An 8379-nucleotide genomic window follows, 5' to 3' on the forward strand; every position below is an offset into this window, starting at 1 on the left:
AAATCCCCTACATTAAATCATCACAAAATTTAAATCAGTATCCCAAAAAAAAAAAAAAAAAATGGCTCCTCGCCACTTCTTTTTCTCCTCAGACTTTCATTTCAGGGCTATCAAGGACAATTTGAAGCAAAACAGAATTTCACTCAACTGAAGATCTGTGTGAAGTCAGCAGCCACTTTGTCACTGCAGGCCTCGGGCTTTTTGTGCTGAAGAATCAGGGGAAGGCAGCTGAAATTGGAGGCTGCACAGGGAGTGGCTGGGGGCCAGCGATAGGTATGATTTCTGTTTTTCTTTTTGAGCTATTTCCCTTCCAGTGTGGCTGGATTTATTGTTATTCATCTCCGTCTTTGGATATTAAGGATTCGCCTGATGAAGTTCTCTCTCTTTTTTGACTATAAAGCAACCTTATTCCTCAAATAGTCTTGGGGCTGAAAGAGTAGGGCTGATGAGGAGCTGAATGGAAGACAAAGCGCCAAGCATCCTTCAATACTTTGACAATGCAGTGCATTGTGGGATACTTAGAATACGGTGAGGATTGGTGCAGACACTGGCAGAGGTTTATTCTGCTGAGCAAATAATGAGAGCATGGTTTGTGTTTTCTGATTCCGTCCTCTGTGTCTGGGCAGCCAAGCACCCCAAAGCTGCCCAGGCATATAAACACAACCAGATTAAAGGTGAACATCTCCTTCAGTAAACACAAAGGCTAAAGGAAACAGCTTGAAACTGAGAGCAATAGCTTTTATATCGTATCATAACATCAACACGCTCCTGCTTTCGGTGTCAGAAAGGCGCATCCGTCTCCTATAATGTAAAATATATTAAAATATAAACACGAGGAGGCATAATAGAGTAAACACACTTTGCGAGATAAGTGTATCTACCGAGTAGAGTCAACCTTAATCAGGTGTGTTCGTTCGCTGATGGAGCTTTAGATGTAAAAGCGTATCTGCTCTGTTTGTTGTAATGCCCAACTCTGTTGGGCCTGAGCAGCAAAAATCAATGCACTTATGATACATATGACTAGAAATGTCCACAGTTCACTCCACAACGCAAACATCTGCAAACATTTCAGTTTTAGCGCACGTGGGATTAGTTTAGGTGTTCTCTTTCAGGAATCAGAGATTGTTCTCGTAATAGTGGAAATGAAACCATCTGAAATCAGGAACGCAAAATGGAAATTTAAAGGAATTAAAGTGGTAGATAAAATCTACAATTTGCATGAAAGTAAATTGCAGGACTTTGAAAAGAATTAGTGGGCAGACAGCTTCATGGAGACAAAGGAACAGCAGACAGGTCAGGGAAAAAGTTGTGGACAAGACTAAAGTGGGGTTATGTTCCGAAACAATATGTTAAATTTTGAACATCTCACAGACCACTGTTCAGCTTAAATAATTGAGCACGACTGCAAATTTACCAAGACATGGCTCACTACCTAAGGTACTTGGCAAGGACAGCATTACACACACACACACACACACACACACACACACACACACACACACACACCCACACACACACACACACACACACAGAGAGAGAATGGTAGTAGAACAATGCAGTGAATATGCTGAAGGTGATGGAGACATGGACAGAGTTAAATACAAGACAAAACAAGAATCAGATGTGACCCTGAACACATTGCTGGGCTACACTGGAAACCTTTAGGTCAAATGTTGGCCACTCATAGAACATTTAGAATCAGCATCAAGGATTAAAAAATAAACACTGTTCAGAGACTAAAGACACGCAGAAGAAAACGCTAACATTTTAGGTTTATTATGTGAAAATTTGACAGAGACTTCCCCAAAGAATTCCAGCTGCAGCAGTGACAGAGTTGTCCTCCACCTCACAATTATATGCTAATGTATATTGATTTATTAAATAACATCCCAGTTTTTCACTGTAGAATGCCAAAATACTTTTACAATGGGCTTTTTCTGGGAGATACAAAAATAAAAATAAAAATAGAAGCACAGTACAAGAACAAAGACAAACAGTGAGGGATAATGAATCTGATTCTTGAGCTCATAAAACTGAATATGGTTCAAAGAAGTTAAAAAATGGTAATTTGGCAGAATTCCTCAAACAATTAGGTAAAAATCCAATTAACCTGAGTTAAGTAGGGATGTAATATAAAGTTTTACCCTTTAAATTTAGTAGAAATACAAAGTTTGATTCACCTTTAGCACGATTAATGAGTCTCGACAAAAAGCAAGACTTTGTTTTTCTTTTTTCTTTTTGTTCAAAAAGTGGTGAACAAGACATCTGATAAAGAATGTTCATGCAAAGGATGCAACACCAGTAAAAAAAAAAAAATGAATGCATGCACGCACATAGAAAGAGAAAGATTTGAAGAAAAGAAAAACGTACAACTCGCAAAGAAAATGTCTGTTCACGGCAATAGGTGCAGCTCCCACCACAAACCAATTCTGCTGCTCTAGCAGGACACCTGGAAATCTAGGTTACCCTCCCTGGGATTAAATCAGACTAATTTAAACCCATATTACACATCGTGAAGCCAACAGCAGCCTTGGAAAAATGGCTGTTCAACAGCTTTTAAAGTGACAATAGAAATGCTGTGTCCCACTTCAGAGTGTCAGGTGTTTTCTGCAGACAGGAGCATGCATTCAGTTTTTGTATTCATCTATGCAGCATGCATATATCATATTCTTCTGTTTAGTTTCAAGAGTATTGCAACACAAATTATTTTGAACATTCTTTAAGGTGGAAAAAATGCATTTAAACATACGTGTTTTTGCATGAATACAAACATAAAAGTAAAATGTAAAAAATTCAAAACAAAATTATTACACATTCGCAGCAGGAAAATGGCAAGTTCCCGATGAAGCTATAGGAAAACTCAGATGATGATGTGATCAGTATGTACTTTCCTTCTAGGGGTTTCGGTTTATATTCTTTTCCGAGGTTTAGGAACAGATTTTTAGCTGAGTTTCAAAACACACTACGTCTTTCGATTCCTCCAGCGTGTTCGAGTTTGACAGTTTTTCCACCGCTCATGTGGGAGGCAGAAAAAAGAAAAGCGTCACCCGTGGCTCTCTTCAGCATTCTTTGAGAGGGCAAGGGTCTCGACCAGAAAAGCAGAGTATGACACCGTCTGAGTAACAACCATGCTGTAATAAGAATTGATTTCCATTTAATGGACTAATAACAGTTTAATCCAGTGCTTCTTTGGCCTCCTCGCCTCTACCTTGGAACTGCTGCGAAAACAGAAATGACTTTCACATTTGAGCAAAAAACTAGGGAATCTTTTCTGATCTTGGAGGAGGGGAAATTCTTCCTTTTCAATTAAACACTACATGCATAAAGTAGTTGACCGCTCTGACGTTGTCAGCTGAAGGACAGGCGTATTGTTGTTTCTCTTTTTTCTTTTGCGTTTTGGTTTTAATGTTTCTCCCATCACGAATGGTAATACGTATCTGCATGTTAGTAATTCACTAGATCCAATGAGAATCGGAGTAAACAGGTTAATAAGGTCATGAGAAAATGTGCTGTCCTTCAGAAACGGGTGATGACAAAAGTGGCCAATCTTGGTCAGGAGGAAGTTAACCAGCAACGAATTTCTGCCTGGGCTACAGGCAAGCATAAATCCATTTTTCATTTTTGCCCAAAGGGTAATCGATGATGGGGGTGACGAGACAACAGCACAACCTGAATGAGCAAGGGTACTCTGACAGGTTCAAAGTGGCCTGCTGGCTCATTTAAATTCAGTCCGCTAAACCCAGAGCCTTCCGCATTGCTACCGAGTTTCTACAGCGTACCACAGGGACAACTAGCTGGCACTTTAAACATGTTTTTTTATTATGGACTGCATAGTGTAATAGTCCTCAGGTCAGCAAAGAGTCCTAGATCTCCATTAATTCATATAAACTCTGCAAACGCTATAAGCTATACAAGCAGTCCACCAAGGACGCGATTTGCACTTGCTGTGGGTATCGCTTTGCAGAATGAGATTACAGTAAGAATCTGGAGTTTGTTTTATTTACATTGCAAGAACAAAACCATTTCTGAGAATCAGGTTGAAATTTCACCGAGGTCTACAGGTGTGACACGAATGAAGCATGTTTTTTTTTTTTTTAAAGGCACAAATATTATTTAAATTGTTGGATTACTAAATGTGAAAACCAGTATTCGCTGATTGCTTTCTTAGAGTGTCATTTATAGAGGATTTCACTACATCTAAAGACTTCTACACCAAAGAGTGTTGTACTAACTCACTGAGAAGAACAGAAATCGGATTGTATTTCCGTACGGCTGATCCCACCCTGGTCCAGTGCAAAATAGGCTGATTAGGTCACAAGAAAATATCAGTGCATGTCTGGTTTTGTAATTTGTGACCTTTTGAATCACCCATTGGGTTGATTTGCTGACGAGGAGTGATTAAGGTAGCACTTTAATTGGTCAGCTACTTTGGCAGAAAAGCAGTCACTGTACTTTGCAGGCCCGTCCAAACGAAAAAAGAAAACTGAATGCCCTTTGTTATATAAAAGTGTGTTTAAAACAAACAGGCGTATATTAGGGGTTTAGTTGTCTTTGCTGATTTAGTTTTTATTATTGTATTATCACCCGTCTATTAACATGTCAAAATTAGGCTCTTAGAGTTCATTGATATCATATATATTTACCAATTTATCTCTAAAAATAACATTTCAATTTCAAACCCACCCGCATTTTATGAATTCCAATTTTTCTTCTTTTCTCAAGTGACAAGCAAATGATACATAAGTTACAAAAAAAACAAACAAACAAAAAAAAAAAAAACATGACAGCCTGCCAAAGCTGCCAATTGACACTTATTAAGATCCATGGATTTATGCTAAAATAATATTTTGCATGTATGAAGGAGGGCTTTAATCTACAGAGCTAATGGGAGAGAACCATAGCGATGCTGTGGTACGTCCGTGACCTTGACCATGACCAGCTGTGTGTTCGTCCTGAAATAGGCTTTTTCAAGCTCTAATTATTCTGCCAGTGTGAACTTGAGCGAACTACAAAGATGAAGACGGAAGGAAGTTGGTGATAAAGTAGCTCATTACTGCTCCACTGAAGCATCAACGCTGATCTGTGGCTACTTTTTAGATTGGCAGTTACGTGTAAAAAGATATGAAATCGTCTCTGAATGGAGCTGCGGATTACTGACACTTTTATTTTTTTCTTCTTTTCCTGTGAATGCTCCTTGAATATTTATCTTGTATAGTAGGAAGCTTTCTATATCCCATGAGATAAATTGCTTTTCTGGAAGTTTGTTTAAAGTGAGTCATGACAGGAAGGCACTTCATCAGCTTCAACTTGCTATCGCCATATAGCAGCTTCACTGTGTCAGCTAGCCATGAATTACACAGCAGTCACAGTATGTGTGGCATGTGGTGAGTGGGCAGCCCACAGATTCTGGGATCAGGACTGCAAGAGTTGGTGCTTGACTATCGTCGTGTGATTAACATCCAAGAGATTCTCGTCTGAAATCAGTAAGATTGTTTCAGTACTTTTTGTTAACTGCAGTGGACAGTTAACCAATGCATTAGTAAAGTGATAATTAGTTGTGATGAGATGCAGCGAGTTTGATTGGTCTCTGACATGGGAACTTCTGATGTTTACTAATATTGCACAATAAATACAATATTTTTATGCAACTACTGTATATATTTTTTATATATTAAAATAGAAACAATCCCAATCCAAATTTTAAAATGCATCAGAAGATCTAACTACTCTCACTGCAAAATAAATATTACAACAAGAAATGTTACATTTCCTACAAATAAGTCATTGTTTCAATGATTTGTACGTATGCTTGGACTCACTGTGATGCTGAAGACCGAAATCCTTCTTCATTTTCTGTTTTCTTGCAGACAAGTAAAGGCATTCCTAATTATTTATAACTTCATCCACTTTGACAGACGCTTCAGCAAGATCTAACAAGAGCAACCCCAAAGCACGGTGCTGCAACCGCCTTATTTATCTAAAATAAGGTGGTTCATTTTAAAAATGTTCATTTTACCAGGGATGTGCATTTCTGAACGCCGCTGTGTCTGCATTGATGACGCAATCTAACTGAAGTATTTTTGAGTGAATCCATAAAAACTTCCAAAAAATGTTTAAAATGTCCAGTAGTGCATTAAAAATATCTTCATTTGTTTGTATGTATTGTTGCTTTTGTTGAGTATGGCAAATAAAAGGTAGTTATAGATTTTGAAAACAAAAACTAGTTAGCTTTTCCTTTCATTTTCATCCCCATAATCATTTAAATGACATTTAAATTAAATTCTGATCTCTATAATTTCATCTCAGACTGCAGTCTTGAGCTACATGAATTGCTTTAAAGACATTCCATGTCTTTAAAGCTTTTATTATTATACTTCTTATGCCCTTCTCAGATATTGTGCATATGTTTGATGATGAGAATAAGCACAGTGCATGTAATTTGTAATATGAAAATCTGATTCAATTCACATGTCCAGAAGATGCAGCTAACGTTGAACTGTCTTGAGGTCCAGTAGCTACTCTTATGAAACATCTACAAGTGCTGTGTTACATAATGCCTCCGAGTACAAACCTGAATCTGATCCAAAAAATAAGGACAATGATGGACACAAGTCCCGTCTATGAAAAAATAAATAAATACACCATTTAATGAGAAGTGAGAAGCTGAAGAATTTGGCTTTGGAAAAGCTAAATTCTTCATCTGAAGGCATTCGTCTGTTGGCAGTTTCTCCTTGTCAGATTTCAGGACAAATGTAATGTGGTGCCAGCAAAATTATTAATCACTGACATGTTTGTAACTCTAAAATAGGAAATGATTCTGAGGTGCTTTTGGCATATGAAAAAAAACAAAGAAAAAAAAAAACAAGGCATGAATTTGTTGTTGTACAGACATCTTGTATTTAATAGGTGTCATGTTTATTAAAGCTGTTTCTAAAGTGGTTTTCTTTATTGATACAGCCTTAAAGGCACAATGAAATTATTTAAGAGATATCCTATATCAACTCTTTGTTTTATGTTGGCTATTATTCTGTCTTGTTCCACTAACTTACTTTCTTCTCTCTCTCAGGCAGACTGCTGCACCTCTGCTGCCCGTCACTATAAAGTCGTAGCTAAAGGTGCAGTGCATCCAACCTAATCCGACTTTTTGTGATTTCGCTTCACTTGAATTTGCAAGCCCCATTGCACATATGCGTCTACTCGCACGGTGCCAAAAACCACTAAATGATTCACTTACCTAGCCAGTGTTCTCCGGTGATTTTGCCAAATCCTTCACGGTATGACTCCCATCCCCTGAAGAAGTTAACCGAGCCGTCCTCCCTGCGCTGAATCACCTAAACGATCGAGACAGCAAGACGAGAGACAAAGAGGTCAGATGGTTTTTCATCTCACACAGAGCGCTTCATCATCCTTTATGATGAGTCATTCTCTGTCCCACTGATAGTCGCTAAGCTCAAGTAGAACTAAACTAAATGAACTCATAAATGCTTGCTCTTTCGCTAATGAATAATGCAAACGCTCTCTCCGCTAAAAAGGCAATTTGTTGGAAGCTAATAAAGAGAATCCATTAAATCTTGACTGACTTTGAAACAAATTGCCATAGAATCTGCATACTTTGTTGAGATCCCAGAACAGAGATTATATTCATAAAAACAATGATTCTGAACACGCAGACACAAATACTTCAGTAGGAGGAAAGAAAGAATGCAATTATAAGCAAATAGCAGATTTTGCACATGCATCACACGCATCGGCGTCTCCTGTTAAAATATAAACCAAACCCGCTGATGTGACGAGCCGATGAAAGGAAATTAGAAACGTGTTCCTCAAGAGGAAAATGTGTGAATATAACTGGGGAGCTACGATTAGAGGGGTGTGCAAATGTTTTAAAAGCAAACGAAATTTCTTGAGACGGCGCATCTTCGCCATGCATAATCCCCCAACATTCCCAAAGAGTACCAGATGGCACAGACGGCCATTTTTCCTTTCAACATCTGCACCGACAAAGAAATCCAGCTGAGCAACAGCAATTATCCCCATTACCCCCTTATCCCACGTAACAGTCTTTTTCTCAAATATGTTAATCATCATTTATCCACATCATCTTCATACGTGCAGCTTTCTTTTTTGTTGTCAACATAAAGGGAACGTGAATTTTGTATTCTTTTTATCACATCAAAAACTATCGTCTTCTAACCTTTAGTTTTACAATGTCATTACAAATCGTGGAACTGGAACAAATGGGGGACATACAGGCGACATCCTAGCATGTCGCCTTACTTCAATTTGCTGGGCTTCTGAGGGAGACGCGTCCTGTGTTTCTGGAAGTAGTGTGGTTAAAAATAATAAAAAAAATACTGTGATTGAAGTGACGAAATACCT

General features: G+C 38.2%; 1 long non-coding RNA gene across 1 annotated transcript in view; it reads right to left on the reverse strand.

The window, feature by feature from the left end:
• Window positions 1–7343, reverse strand: part of LOC106939847 (uncharacterized) — a 48676-nt gene extending 41333 nt beyond the window's left edge. Inside the window, exon 1 of the long non-coding RNA XR_001422929.1 lies at window positions 7235–7343. This is a non-coding gene — a long non-coding RNA (uncharacterized LOC106939847). The remainder of the gene's footprint in view (window positions 1–7234) is intronic.
• Between the last annotated feature and the right edge of the window lie 1036 nt (window positions 7344–8379).

Source organism: Poecilia latipinna, unplaced genomic scaffold (genome assembly GCF_001443285.1).
Source record: "Poecilia latipinna isolate Pla-1442-1.1 unplaced genomic scaffold, P_latipinna-1.0 Scaffold2999, whole genome shotgun sequence".
NCBI classification, from domain to species: Eukaryota; Metazoa; Chordata; class Actinopteri; order Cyprinodontiformes; family Poeciliidae; genus Poecilia; species Poecilia latipinna.